Source organism: Sminthopsis crassicaudata, chromosome X, assembly GCF_048593235.1.
Source record: "Sminthopsis crassicaudata isolate SCR6 chromosome X, ASM4859323v1, whole genome shotgun sequence".
Lineage (NCBI taxonomy): Eukaryota > Metazoa > Chordata > Mammalia > Dasyuromorphia > Dasyuridae > Sminthopsis > Sminthopsis crassicaudata.
In genome coordinates this window covers 35,147,515-35,161,853 of record NC_133623.1, presented here as the reverse complement: position 1 = coordinate 35,161,853, position 14,339 = coordinate 35,147,515, and the positions used below count along the sequence as shown (strand labels likewise).

General features: G+C 38.2%; 1 long non-coding RNA gene across 1 annotated transcript in view; it reads left to right on the top strand.

The window, feature by feature from the left end:
• LOC141548447 (uncharacterized) overlaps positions 1-13,693 on the top strand; it is a 55,726-nt gene extending 42,033 nt beyond the window's left edge. The window contains exon 3 of the long non-coding RNA XR_012483951.1: positions 13,622-13,693. This is a non-coding gene — a long non-coding RNA (uncharacterized LOC141548447). The remainder of the gene's footprint in view (positions 1-13,621) is intronic.
• The last annotated feature ends 646 nt before the right edge of the window (positions 13,694-14,339 follow it).

The window sequence follows — 14,339 nt, the reverse complement described above, 5'->3', positions numbered from 1 at the left end:
GACAACATGAACTCAGAACAGCACAGAATGAAAAGACCTAGATGAGCTGCAAGCTGCACCGTTGGAGAAGGTACCCCACATTGATGAGGTCCCAGATTCATTGAAATATTGAATTATGTTAATAACATATTTTTACTGGGCCACAGACTTGAGCCATCATCTACTATTCCATCACTAGTGGACAGTGTCATAAGATTTTAACGCTTCAATTTTCTGTTATAAAATGTTTACATTCTAAGTCATATCTAACTCATCTATGTTTTGTTAGCAGGGCTGGAGCCCTACAGGTGAGCTGTTTATCTCCCAAGATCAAGGGAATATTTCCTTGGGAATTTAACATGGGAATGCCTACTCAGCTGGTGCTGCAGGGTTTGTCCCCTTTCTCTGAAAGCTAGGAGATTTCAGTAAGCACTCTCTTTGGAACAAAATTGGGGGCCTCCATTTTCTGAAGTGTTGTTCACACTACTTTTTATTTTCTTCATATCCATGGACCTTTTCCATTCCTTCCTCTTCTTCCCTTTAAGAGTGGTCTTTACATAAGCCTTTATATATAGGGGAGAAAATAGAACAGTACTTCATGGGATCCGAGATTTCAAGCTAGAATGACCCCTGGAGGTCAATTGGTCCAAGGCTTTTCTTTTATAGAGAAGGACCTGGAGCCAGAGAATCTAAGTGACTTGTTCAAAGTCACACAGGAGCCTAGCTGGAGTATTTTCACTAGAAGTAGATCTGGAAGCAGCAGCAGTTTCTCCACCCCACACTGTTTTTCCTCTTGAATATAAATGCACAGGGAAGCTATGGTGAAATGAAAAGTTTTAGCTTCAGAGGATGTAAGGTCTTTTCTTAGGCTAATTCTGATAGTCTCTCTGCCTCAATGTGAAATAAAGGGACTAGAACTATATGAACTCTGAAGTCCCTTCCAGCTCTAGATCTTTTGAGAATTCTAATAGGGTTTTTTTCCCTATGCTCTTCGGTGTTTTTATTTTTTATAACTATAGCTTTTGATTTTTCAAAATACATGCAAAGATAGTTCTCAACATTCACTCTTGCAAAACCTTGGGTTCCAAATTTTTCTCCTCCCTTCTCCCCTAGATGACAAGTAATCCAATATAGGTTAAACATATGCTATTCTTCTAAGCATATTTCCACATTTATCATGCTGCACAAGAAAAATCAGATCAAAAGGGGGAAAATGAGAAAGAAAAAAAATAAGTAAGATAACAACAGCAACAAAAAAGGTGAAAAATACTCTGTTGTGCTCCACATTTAGTCTCAACTGTCCTCTCTGGATGTGGATGGCTCTCTCCATCACAAGTTCCAATAGCTTTCAATAACTGAAGGTAACTGAGTTTTTCAGTAACTTTTTTCTTTATGAAGAAGATAAACAATAACCCCTCTCTTGTCTGTGACTTTCATAGTTTTGAGTGGTTCCAGATACTATTAGATTGAAGCAATTTGATGGGAAATGGGAAATGATTTTATTTGACCCTCCCAACAACCCTTTGAGACAGGAAGGACAGGTTTTATTATCTTCCCTTTGGAGATGAAGAAACTGAGATTCCCAGAAGTTTACAGAGGCAGCAGGTAGTGCATCCCAGGCTTGAAGTTGGAGCTTCTGTTTCCGAGTTAGGCTCTTTCCATTACTTGATGCTAAAGCCTCAGGGCTTTAGCTGTGATTTCTCAGGGCATCTAAGGATCAAAATAGTTCCTGATAAAAATGAACTTTTCTATAGTCTGAGTCATCTCTCTTTGAATTTCAAGGAGGTACATACAAGCATTTACATGCTGGATAAGAAACATATTGTTAAACCCACAAGACAAATTCAGTCAGTCATGTTCTTTTAATGGCTTTTCATCTACATCAATGCTTTCTGGTGAGCTTTGCCAGGTGTCCAGCAAATGCAACCTTTCACACTGCTCTTGTTCTACAAGGAAAGCTATTAAACACATTGACTTTCTAAAGTGCCATTATCCCCAAGGTACAAACTGTACCTGGCCATTAAAGAGGTTGTTAGCTTTGGCAGAAGGGGCAGGTGCTACTGTAAGTAGGAGATTAGCCTTCCAATCTAAAGGGAGGAGGAGAAGGAACCAAGAAATTGTCCAAAGCCAGCTAGCCACCCTGGAGAACCTACTCTAAAGAGATTGGCAAGTGGCTCTTTTGGTCACAATGGGGATGTTGATTGTACTGTTAGCCAGCCACAAAAGCAGTCCAGGGAATTGTGTGGAGTAGGAAGCCGTTCATAAAGAACTATGCAATTGCTGCCTCACCAGGCCGGAAACAGCTGGTTTGCTGCTGAGACTACTTAGAATAAGCTAGTGCTAAAATAGAGCCCCCCCTTAGATGGAGACGGAGGAGAGATTTTTCATTTGATCTTTATTTTAATGACAAATTGCTACTACCAGATTTTACTTTTGTCTCCAGAGGGGTAGACGCCAATCAAACATTGTACAGCCACTCTAAAGTTTTATTGTATAATAGGACGAGAAGTTCAGAAATTTTATTAACAAAAGGGCTTAAAATATTTGGCTTGATTTTTTTCACACCTAATAAGCACTTATTTTCCTACTTTACCTCTTGGGTTCATCCTCTCTTAGTCAGGAGGTGGGCAATATAGCCATTATCATTGGTCCTCTAGAGTTATATTAGTCAATGCATTCACAAATCTCTCAAAGTTGCTTGTATTTACAATGCTATTGTGATCACAGAAATTGTTTTCTGAATTCTGCTCTCTATGCTCCCCTTAAGTTCATATAGATTGTCCCCAGGTTTCTTTCATATATATATATATATTTTTTATTTTCTCATTCTTCAGAGCATATTTATATTCGTATAATATAATTTGTTTAACCATCCCCTAAGTGATCGGCTTTGCCTAAGTTTCCAGTTCTTTGCTACTGAAAAAGAACAGCTCTCATTTTTGTACACATGGATCTGCTTCCTCTTTCTTTGTTCTCTTTACCGATAGAGGACTAGTGGTGGTATTGGTGGACTAAAGGTCAAACAGCAATTCAGATCTCTACCAGAGAGCATGAATGTGCCCATTTTCCCACAGCCCTTCAACAAGTAATTTTTCCCTTTTTTCATCTTTACCAATGTGATGGATTTGAGGCAGAACCTCAGAATTGCTTTCATTTGAATTTCTTGAATTCACTTAACTTAGTGAGTTAGGGCATTTTATATGGTTATTAACAGTGTGGATTTCTTCTTTTAAAAACTACCTCTTCATATCCTTTAACCCTATACATATTGGAGAACCCCTCTTATTCTCATCAATGTCATTTCCTTTCTCATGGAAGTGAATCTTTTATAGCAGAAACTTGCTGCAAAGATTTCTACTTAGCAACATTGGATTCATTTTAATTTTTTGTGATCAGAATGGGCCATTGGATCTTCTGTGATCTCCTGCATTTCTTGTTTGGTCACAAATTTTTCCATTCTCTAGAGTATCTGAAAGGTGATTTCTTGCCACTCCTCCAATTTCTTTATGCTTTTACCTCTCAATCATGGATTCAGGTAGAACTTGCCTCGATATTTGGTGTGAGGTTTCCAGGACCACCTGGGGAAGTTGGCCCACCTGCCAGGTGTCAGCACCTGTCAGGATAGCCTTTACTAGATGCCTTCAGGAAAAGCCTGAATGACCACTTGCTGGGTGTGCCCTGCTGGAGCCTCTTCTTTAGGGCCAACTTGGACTAGATAGCCTCTGAGACCCCTTCCACTTTTTATATTATGTGTTCTGGTCAAATGCAAAAGGGAAATCAAATCTTTGACATTATATTAGCATTCTCTTAAATATTTATTTTGACCAGTTCTAAAATATGTCTCTTTGCCAAAAATAATTATATGATTTTGCTCAAGATTTTACTTTCATAAAAGACTTTTTAAGTATACGTCAGAAAGTTTTTAAGTTAACAAAATCTCAGAGTTTGCAAAGACCTCAAGTATCATCTATAGAATTCAACACATACCTGGACAAGAATCCCCTCTGCAGAATCCCCCAATTCAACTAACCTGCCAGAGTTAGGTCTCCCTGGATCTCTTAGGTTCACAGCACTAGATCTCCCCCTGAGCCCCTGCCGTTCCAGGAATGGCTGCTGTCGTTCCTTGCCACTACTAATGGCTTTGATGTTTTCTTTGTCATAGTAATAAGCCAAATAGAAATTTTAACACTTGAACAAAGTAATTATAATTCTTTAAACTTGCCAAGTGCTTTCTTCATGTTTTCTAATTTGATCCTTTCACAATTCCATGATATAAACAGGGTAGTTTTAATTTTTTACAAATGAAGCAATTGAGGCTTAGAAATGGTAAAGTGACTTAAATGGCAGTCTAGATTTGAACTCCAAGTTCAATGCTTTCCCTGCTCCCCTAAGCTGACTGTCCAGTAAAAAGTGTCTTGGTGATGAAGAAAATGAATATGGGAGCTCTTCCCTTTCCCATCAATGTCTTGTTTCCTTGCTTCCATTGGGGCACGCATCTCAGCATCTTCAGTAACTAACATCTGTTTCTTTTCAGTAACAGAAAGGTCATCCTGCTCAGCAGAAAAAAATGAAACTTTAGTTTTGCAGCAGATATCTTTATAAGCTCATTTTTTTTCCTATTTCATCAGCAGGTTTGGGCCTCTCCAAAGGGGCATTTCAGAGATAGAAATAGTGCATGTTTCTATAAGAAAACTTTTAGAAATACAAAACTGTATATACTAAATTCTTATAATTCATTGCTCCTAAGTAATTCCTTTATTTAATTTATTCACTTTCCTCTCCTTGGCAGGTAGTAAAAGAAGGAAAATGAAGGAACAGTAGTAGGAGGGATTGTTAGCTAGCTTCTGGCAAAGGACCCTATTCATTATTCTTGAGAAGGGTAATGAGGAAAGAGGAATCTACTTGAACTTGAACAATCCAAAGACTTGTTTACTCAGATCCCTTCCATAATCTGTTAGTCACGTGACTATGGTCAGGTCTGCATAATCATTTTGATCCTCAGTTTCCTTAGCTATTTCAAATCCCCTCAAGCAATTAACAACCATTTGCCTCAGAGAAAGTCAGTAAACCTCAGTAAACCTGAAATAATAATAATAGCATCTACCCCACAAGGTTGTGGTGGGATTCAAATGAAATAATGTATGTTAAGCACCTTGTACATCTGATGAGGTTTATGAGTTCTTTTCGTTATAGGGATCAAGTGAAATAATGCATGGAAAGTTCTTTTTAAATATTAAATAAATATCTGGATGTCAGGGCATTTCCTAAGAGCTTGCTTACTTAAGATGGGCTAGGTGTTGTACTTAGCACCAGGGAGACAAAAGGAACAGGAGCTGGTCCCTACTCCTCAAGCAGTTTCCATTCTAACAGGTGAAGACAAAACATAATGGGGACCTGACAGGGAGGAGAGAGGAAGAAGTCAAGGCAGCTATTGTGAAAGCGTAACAGTCTGGAAATGGAGCTCCTAGCAGCATGTCAAGGGCTTGTCATGGTATGGTGGTTCCAGGAATCCATTCACCAGTCAAAGAGTGCCTGAAAGGAGCTGGAAGTCAAGTGAGCATCCAATTGTTCTTATGCCCTTAGTTGATTTCTTCCTCTTCTTTGATCTGGTAGGAGATTAAATGCATCTTTGGCTTCCTTAAGGCAAAGGCCAGAGACCATAGGAAGCTTTTCTGGATCTTCTGAATTATTAGTTTTCTCTTCCTTCTCGAATCAATTTGTATTTATTTAAAAGCTGTGATTGCGTGCAAAAGGTAGCTAGATGGTACAAAGAGCCTGGCGTCAGGAAGACATGAATCTAGTTGTGTGAACCTGAGCAAGTCACTTCACCCTGTTTGCCTCAGTTTCCTCATCTGTAAAGTGATCTGGAGAAGGAGATAACAAACCGCTCCAGTATCTTTGCCAAGAAAACCCAAGATGGCTCGTCTTTGCCCCTCTTTTGTCTTCTCTCTACATTTTCTTCTTCAGTAATTTCATTTGCTTTCACTGCTTCAAATTCCATTTCTATAAATCTCTATCTCTGACTTTGTTTTTTTAACTCTAGACCACATCAGCAGTTGCTTATTAAGAAATCTCTATCTGGATGCACCAATGACATCTGAAACTCAATCTGCGCATCCATTCATATGTCTTTCATTGTCCTTCCATTCATAGTCTTCCATGTTTTAAAACCTTAGCCTTGTCTTTGATCCTTCTCACTTATTCTCTATTCATGTCCAGTTACCACATCTTGTTAACTTTGTCTTCAGAATATCTTTGACACCCATGGTGTTTCCATGTCACCTTAGTACAGATCTTCATAACTATCAGGCTGTCCACTGCAGTATGTCCATTATAGATGCGTCTTACCACTTCCATTCTTTATCGTTTTCTTCTATTTCCTCCTAGAATAATCTTCCTTCCTCTGAGGTCATGGTACTCCTCAAAATTGTTTAGTGGACCAAATACATTTCAAATTCTAGAACCTAGTATTTATGGTCCCCTTATGATCTGAAACCTCTACCTTTTTTGCTTTATCTCACACCCTTTTCCTCCGTGTACTCTTTGCTTCAGTCAAATTGGATCACTTACAGTGTTCTATACATTCCTTACTTGCCCATGTAAGTGCCCTTTTTATCCTAGTCTGCTGTGGCAGAAATTTTCTCCTTACTTTATCCTTTAAAACCTGATACTAATATTCCCTTCTCCTTGAAGGTTTCCCCTAATCCCCTTGCTGATAATGACCATTCTCCCCATAGCTCTCATTTAGTACTTACTTTGTAATAAAATGGTCTTATACATTCTTTTATAGTCTAGTTATTGTGCCATAGATCTAACCAGCCTGAGTTTGTATCAGGTTGCATGAGATTCTCCTAGTTGACAGAGAGAATCCTGACAACCATGCTTCATGCCCATATGTGGAACTGAGTTGGTACAAGAACTTTCCAGAGGGGTGACATTTTTCCATGCTTCTTTGAGAGAGAAAACACTCGTGGTTCCAGATTCTCTTTAAATAAACTCCAGGAAGGAGAAAAGGAAAGACTCTTTTGTAGATATGTAGGAGAAGCCATATCCACAGAATATCTCGGATTTCCAGCTTGCCTCTCTAGGGAGGGAATTTGGGGAATTTCCCCTTGGGTGCAATTGAGACCTTTTTCTTGATTGAGATCTCATCTTAGTTCCATCTAAACTAAAGAGTTGAGTCTTTGTGTACTTTCTCATATATTCTAAACTAAATGAGCTGCCTTCTGTTTGCTATTTACCTGGATAGAAAGGTTTACTTATTAACCATTTGGGAGTGTGTTTGGATTTTTTTTATAGCTAGTAGATGGAGGAAAGGAGCCAAACTAGGGAGTGCAGGACAGTGATGTCAAACCCAAATAGTAGAAAAAAGGGCCACTAAATTATACTTGCGGACCCCTGGAGGCGGCATATTGGAAAATCACATTTTAATATTGTCTGTTTCGTGTATTTTCATTCGGCCAAATACTTCCCAATTATATGTTAATCTCAGTGTTATCTTTGTCTTAAACCTCTGGTAGAAGCTTTTAAGGGACAGTGCCCTGGGAAGCTAGTGGCTTTTGATCCAAAACCCCAGCAATAGTAAATGGCCTATTATATATTTATATGCACTATATAATTCTATTCTGTTAACTCCTTTCTCAGAAGAGAACAGAGCTGGCAACCTTGAGACCCTTTCCCTGTTCCCTACAAGAAAGAAATTGCAATGTCCCTTAGAGGTGGGTGGGTAAGATTCCAGAGATATCAAGCAATGTCTCCCACAGTGATATTGAAACATCTTATATGGAAATAGGTATATTACATGGGCAGCACATATAACCTTACCCAGAGGAGGAAATTCAGGCCCTCCCAAGCCTGCCTTGGGCAAATCCCTAGGAAATTGCTTGAAATCACATTGGTTTTAGGAACCAGAGTCAAGAAGTCACCCTAGATATTCTGCTATCTTTTTTTAGTACCTCAGTACTTCAACTACCTCATTTTCATTACCCAGTTAAGACCGTTAGTTCTTTTCACTTTGGGGTCTACCCAACATCCAGAACATCATTGGGACAAAGGTGCTTCAAGTACTACATAACTACCAGTGGGAATCTTAAGAGCCTGGCATTAGGTTATATTCATCCATTTTCTTTTCAATGTTTTCTCATTTAGGGAGGGAGGGTCTGATTACTGCCTATTGCTATGTGTTCTCCTGCATTGAGATTTAATGAATTCCTTTTTATTTCATAGTTTTCTTGTCTTTGGGGTCCTTTATCCCAGATTGCAATTCTTAATAGAATAAAAATTTTGAAATGCCATCCTCGGGCAGAGAAGCCCACCTTAGAAAGAAAATGTTCAGAGAGTGGATTCTAGCGTTATCTCCTGACTGCAAGTGGGTAAAATAATGTGTGTGTGATTTTGACTTTATATATGGGAAGAAAGTGAATTGCCTGATAACAGAGTCAGCCTTGGAATGCAGCAATACCATTATTTTTTTTTTTATTTGTGCACTTTCTTTCTTCTAAGGGGCTGAATGTAGTCTGGCATTTCTCAGGCTTTATTATCTCAGACACTGTGAAGTGGAAGCTTTATTTCATTAAACCTTGCAATGCTCTTTTGAGCAAAGGAGATATGAATGTCATTACCCTCTTTTCACAGATGAGGAATCAAGGTTAAATGACATTCCCCACAGCACATAGAAAGTCAGGATTAGAACCCAGATGAAGCAGAGAAGGTTACAGGATGGGATCCAAGAGAATAAGAGGAAGGGCAGCAGAGCAGAGGGGGAGGATGGTCAGAAAGACGTTTGTTCAAACCAGTAGGAGTTATCAACTCTATCCTTGAGGCCCCCTTATCTAGCTCCAGATGGGAAGGCCTCAAGTCAAATATATCGAAAAATGTCTCCTTTCTACATGCCTTCTAATTGTCTAATTACTGTCTGGGATAGTTTTGGCACCAATCTTTCTTCTGCTTTCTTGTACTTCTATGAAACCAGTGACTTTAACCCCACACTTTAATTTAAACTATAGAAAGATACTTGTTTCCAAGGAGGGGGGTGCTTAGGAGAGATGATGGCTTTACTAAAACAAGTTCTTCCTTAAATGTTCCAAACTGCTTCACAGGGATTCTCTGAGAGGATGGAAGTCATCCTCAAATCAAATTTGTCTTAAGCAATATGAACAGCCAAGGGGTTCATTCGAATTTTGCTGAAACCCAGCATTCGTTTCAAAAGTCAGCTTTCTTGTCAGGTTGGACACTTCACATCTCACTGCTTGAATCTCAACCTAGTGTACTGGACAGAAATAAAATCACTTGGAGATCTCTAAAGTCATCATAATGTACCACACACATTATTAGTGTCGCCACATGGTCTTTTTGGCCATATGGGAAAGGAGAGCAGGGCTAGGCAGTAGGAGCGGTTTATGAACAATGAATATGGACATCTTGCATGGCACAGAAATGAGCTGAGTCTGTTCCTGTAAAGATGGAAAGGAGATAGCATTGAGAAGGAAACTCTTACTTATCTTCTCTAATTATTGTTAAGTGATGGATTCACTGATGTCAAAAGATGTAACCTTAAAGAAATTTCCTTAGGCCTTAAATAGATCATTAGGTGAATCAATTATTTCATTAGTGTGGCATAGCTCACAATCCTTTTCTGACTCTCCATTTTGTGCAGTTTTGCATGTCTCTTACAATCTATGCATGGAAATATATCTTCCATATATTTATAGCAGTTGCAATCCCATGTCTGATATGTTCTGCCTCCTCCCTTCTGACTCTTAGTAACCTTGGCTTCCTATAAAACTCAAGTCGGATCTTAGCTTCTGAAGGAAGCCTTTCTTGGTTCTCCACCCACGTCCTCCCTCAATCTCCAGCCCTTCCTCAGGGCCTTCCTTTTAAGGTTACCTTCCACCTGTTCTGCATATAATGTGTTTCTACGTGGTTGTATGCATGTTCACTCTCCCACTAGAGCTTGAGCTTCTTGAAGGGAGGAATTGTTTTCACCTTTAGCATAGTGCCTGGAACTCAAGAAGTGCTTAATAAATGCTTGTTGACTAATAAATGCTTGTCGATTGACCGTACAGTCATCAGGCAAGAGTTCCAAGGGGATCAGATATTCCAGGTATAATTCAGAGGATATGCAAAAATAACTTAGAGTAGCAGATCAAGAAGAAGGTTAGAGTGAACAAAGAAGCTGTACTTTGGGGAATCTCTAAACAAGTTGTGGGACATGAGTGGAATCTGCTGCACTAAAAGAATATGGATACAGTGAATATAAAGAAGAATGAGAAGTCTTACATGAACTCTACAGAGTGAAATAAGTAGAATAAGGAAGATAATAACAAATAAGCATTTATTAAGTACCTGCTATATGCTAAACACTTCACAAATATCTAATTTGCTCCTCACGATAACCATGGGAGGTAGGTGCTATTATAATTCACGTTTTGCAGTTGAAGAAATTGAGACAGAGTTTAAGTGATTCACCCAATGTCCCATAGCTAGTAAGTATCTGAGATTAAGAATTCAGATCTTTCTGACTCCAAACTCAGTGCTCAATTCACTGTGCTACCACCCGTCTCTTCACGATAAGAATATTGCTTCTGAGAACACATTAGATACATCTTAGGTATAGTAATCTTGGTACAAGATTTTCTTCAAGCCACAGGCAGATTGCTTTCTCCCTACACAAACACACACACACACACACACACACACACACACACACACACACCCACACACACACCCACACACCCTTACCCTTTCTTTTGCTATCTAGAGAGAATAATATATTCTCTTTCTTGCCTGACAAAGGCTAGTCAAATCATAGCAACTCAGCCTTTTCTTCACCCCACCCCATATCAAGCAGAATTTAAAAAGAGAAATTATATATGTAAATATATATTTTATATATATATACATATATTTCTATAATGTGCAGCTTCCTTTAAAATGAAGTATATCAGAAATTCAGCAATTAAGAAATTAAAAGCTTTCTTCCTTGTGTTTCCCTCGGGACAATTTTCCTTCAATCTTCATTTATGTAGTTTAAAAAAAAAACTTCACTGACCTTCAGTTCTTTCTCTTCTTCTCTCTTTCTCTCTGTTTTGGTGATTACCACTAATTTTTACACATGAGCAAGCAAACACACATATATACACACTTCAAAAAAAAAGAAAGAAAGAAAGAAAGAAAAAATACTCTGGTAATAAACATAGTCACACAAAACAAATCCATACATTAGTCATGTCTCAAAATGTATGTTTCATTCTTCACCCTAAATCCTTCTGTCACCTTTCATCATCATCAGTGGTGCCCTTGGAATTGTGCTTAATTATTTAAATAGAATTTCTCTTTGTATAATTTCCTCCTGGTGTGTGTTAATTTCATGTAGAAATAGTGGTGGCTTGGTGAGGATTTTGTTTTGTATCCTGTCACTTGAAGCTATTAATCACCTTTTTTATTGTCTAGTGATTCTCTAGGGTTTTCTAAGTAAACCACCATACCATATAGAGATAATGTGATATCCACTTATCTTCATGCCTTTAATTTCTTTCTCATGTCAGTGGTTAGGAAATATTCTTGATTTACTGTATATTATTACTGTAAATCTCCTAATGTTTTCCCATTTCAAGGAATGCTATCCTTTGGTTTAAAACATATACTTTTACTACATTAAAGTAGATATTCTGTGCCTAGGTTTTATAATGTGAATGCTCTATATCCTTGAGTAATTTGTCATTATAATTTCTAATCATATTTTACATGACATAAAATTGAAAGGAAAAGTAAACACCAAATGCCCAAGCCAAGGTTCACAAAGATGTTGGCAAGGTGGGGCTGAGTCTAATTGAATAAAAATTTTAATAGAGATAAATGTAATAGCTTATATTTAGATTAAAGAAATCAGTTTTACAAGTAGAGGAAAAATGATAGATGGTTGGACAGCAGTTTATTTGAATAAGTTCTGGAGGTATTATTGAACTACAAACTGAGTAAGAATCTGCCACATGATGTGACAGCTAAAAAAATCAAGTACCATCTTGGGTTATACTTTCTTCGAAAACATGGTTTCCAGGGGACAAGGAGATAGTAAATCTTCTATACTCTGATCTAATCAAGCTACATATAGAATATTGGGTTTAGATAAAGGAACAACAGTTTAAGAAGGACCTCAATAAGCTGGAAAGCAGCTATGTCATATGAGAATAGATCAGGGAAACTGGGAATTTTTAGTCCAGAGAAGAAGTCTCAAGGAAAATATGATAGCTGACTTCAGTTATTTGAAGGAATTTCATGGCCAAGAAAGGATTAAGCTTGTTCCGTTTGGCCCCAAAAGGCAGAATTAACAACAAGGAGTAGAAATCAAAAGGAGTAAAATGTAGATCTCGACCCACTAGAGGTGAGAATCCACTGCCATCTGCACAAATTGTTTTTCCATCTTTGACATAGGGAACAGGCTAGTATAGTCCCCTTAAAACCAGTCCTAAGTCTTCCCCAACTTCTGCCTAAGAAGATATGTGAATTTCACAGCATGGACTGACCACAGTTGTCCAAACAACAAAGCAATTTATGATCAGAGTCCATTTTATAGTCTAGTTTTCAAAACAGTTTACAAGTTCTAGGAAATAGTTCTCTACTTGAGAATAATCACTCCCTTTGGCTCATTTAATCATATTAAATCAGTTCCCTCTTTTCTTTGGGAATTGCTATCCTCCTACCCCCCACAAGTTGCTGGTGCTTCTTCTCTCATTGATATCCTGCATGTATTTTGTATATACCTTATTTTTACATCTGTGTTTTCTGGAGCATGTCACTTCATTTTTCTGAAGTTTCAATTGTTTCATATATAAAGTAGGAATAATGAGAGATACTAGACCTACTTTTTAGGGTGACTGTAAGATTCAAATGAGATGATACAATATAGAGTCCTTGACAATAGAAATAATATGCACCAGATTTTGAAAATAACTTTTGTTTTAAGAAAACCTATTTTCTAACTGAAGCTTTGCAAAACAGGAATTTATGTTTAGGTATCTAGCCCAATCTAATACCCACGAATCCATTATTTTATCTCCTACAGTAGTTCTTCAATAATAGGATATTGTTTCTCAACAGGAGACAAGGACTTTTCAGGAACATTTCAGCTGTCCTTGGGCTGCCCTCCAACTTATTGGGTTCCATGCCAGTTGTCTCTCCTATTTTTTTGAGTATAGCCCTGGAAAGAATCCCTTTGTAGAATATAGTCACATAGTATTTAAAGTACTCTGTAGGGGGCAGCTAGGTGGCGCAGTGAATAGAGGACCAGCCCTGAAGTCCTGTCTTAATTCCCACAAGAAACCATTTTTCCTTTGTGGGTAGAATTACTAGAATGTAGTGGATCAGAAGAGTGAGGCAGACATTTATCTAGATTTTGGCAAAATAATTATCTGACTCCTTCCGGTATTGTCGATGAGATGGAAAAGAAATGCAGGCTGGATGCCACAATGAAATGGATTCAGGATGAGTGAATGATAAAATCCCAAGCTGGCACTTGAACATCTCCTTAAAGAAAGGTCTCCCATGAAGTATCTCCTGAGCTCTATTTGGTCCCCTATTGTTTAAAGTTTCTAAGCAATGACTTGATGAAGGGAGAGAAATAATGATTTTCATGTTCACCTAGACAACAAGGTGGTAACCTGAAGAGAGCACTGGGCCTGATATAAAGAAGACCTGAGTTCAAAACATCCCAGCCTTGTGACACTGGGTAAGTCACACAAACCTCTGTCTGCCTCAGTTTCCTCATCTGTAAGATGGCGATAATCATAGCATCTACCCCCCAGGGTTGTTGTGAGAATCAAATAAAATAATAATCAGAAAGCACTTAGCATAGTGTCTGGCACTATAAACATGTTAGCTAAAGCAAAGGAAAAGTTTACAGATGGTGTAGAACTGGGAAGGATAGCTTAAGCATTCAACAATATTAAGGATCCAGGAAGATCTTGTCAGGTGAGGAGAATGAACCAAAATTATAAAGATGAAATTTTATTGGTATCACTATAGCATTCTACATATGAGTTAAAAATCAGCTGAGCAAGTATAGTATGAAGAAGGTATGGTGTAGTTCATGAAAAAAAGATCTGGGGGTTCCAGTGACCTACAAGCTCAGCAGGAGTCAACAATATAATATGATAGTGACAAAGCTTAATGCTATTCTCTGTCGCATTGAGGGACTCATTAGAGTCCAGAACAGGGGACAAGAAAGTTCCACTCTTCCCTGTCCTGCTCAGACCATATTTTGAGTATTGCTTTCAATTTTGCATGCCGTATTTTAGGAGGAAAGTTGACAAGGTGGAGAGTATCCCAAGCAAGGCTATCAGGGTACTTTGCAAAGGTCTCAG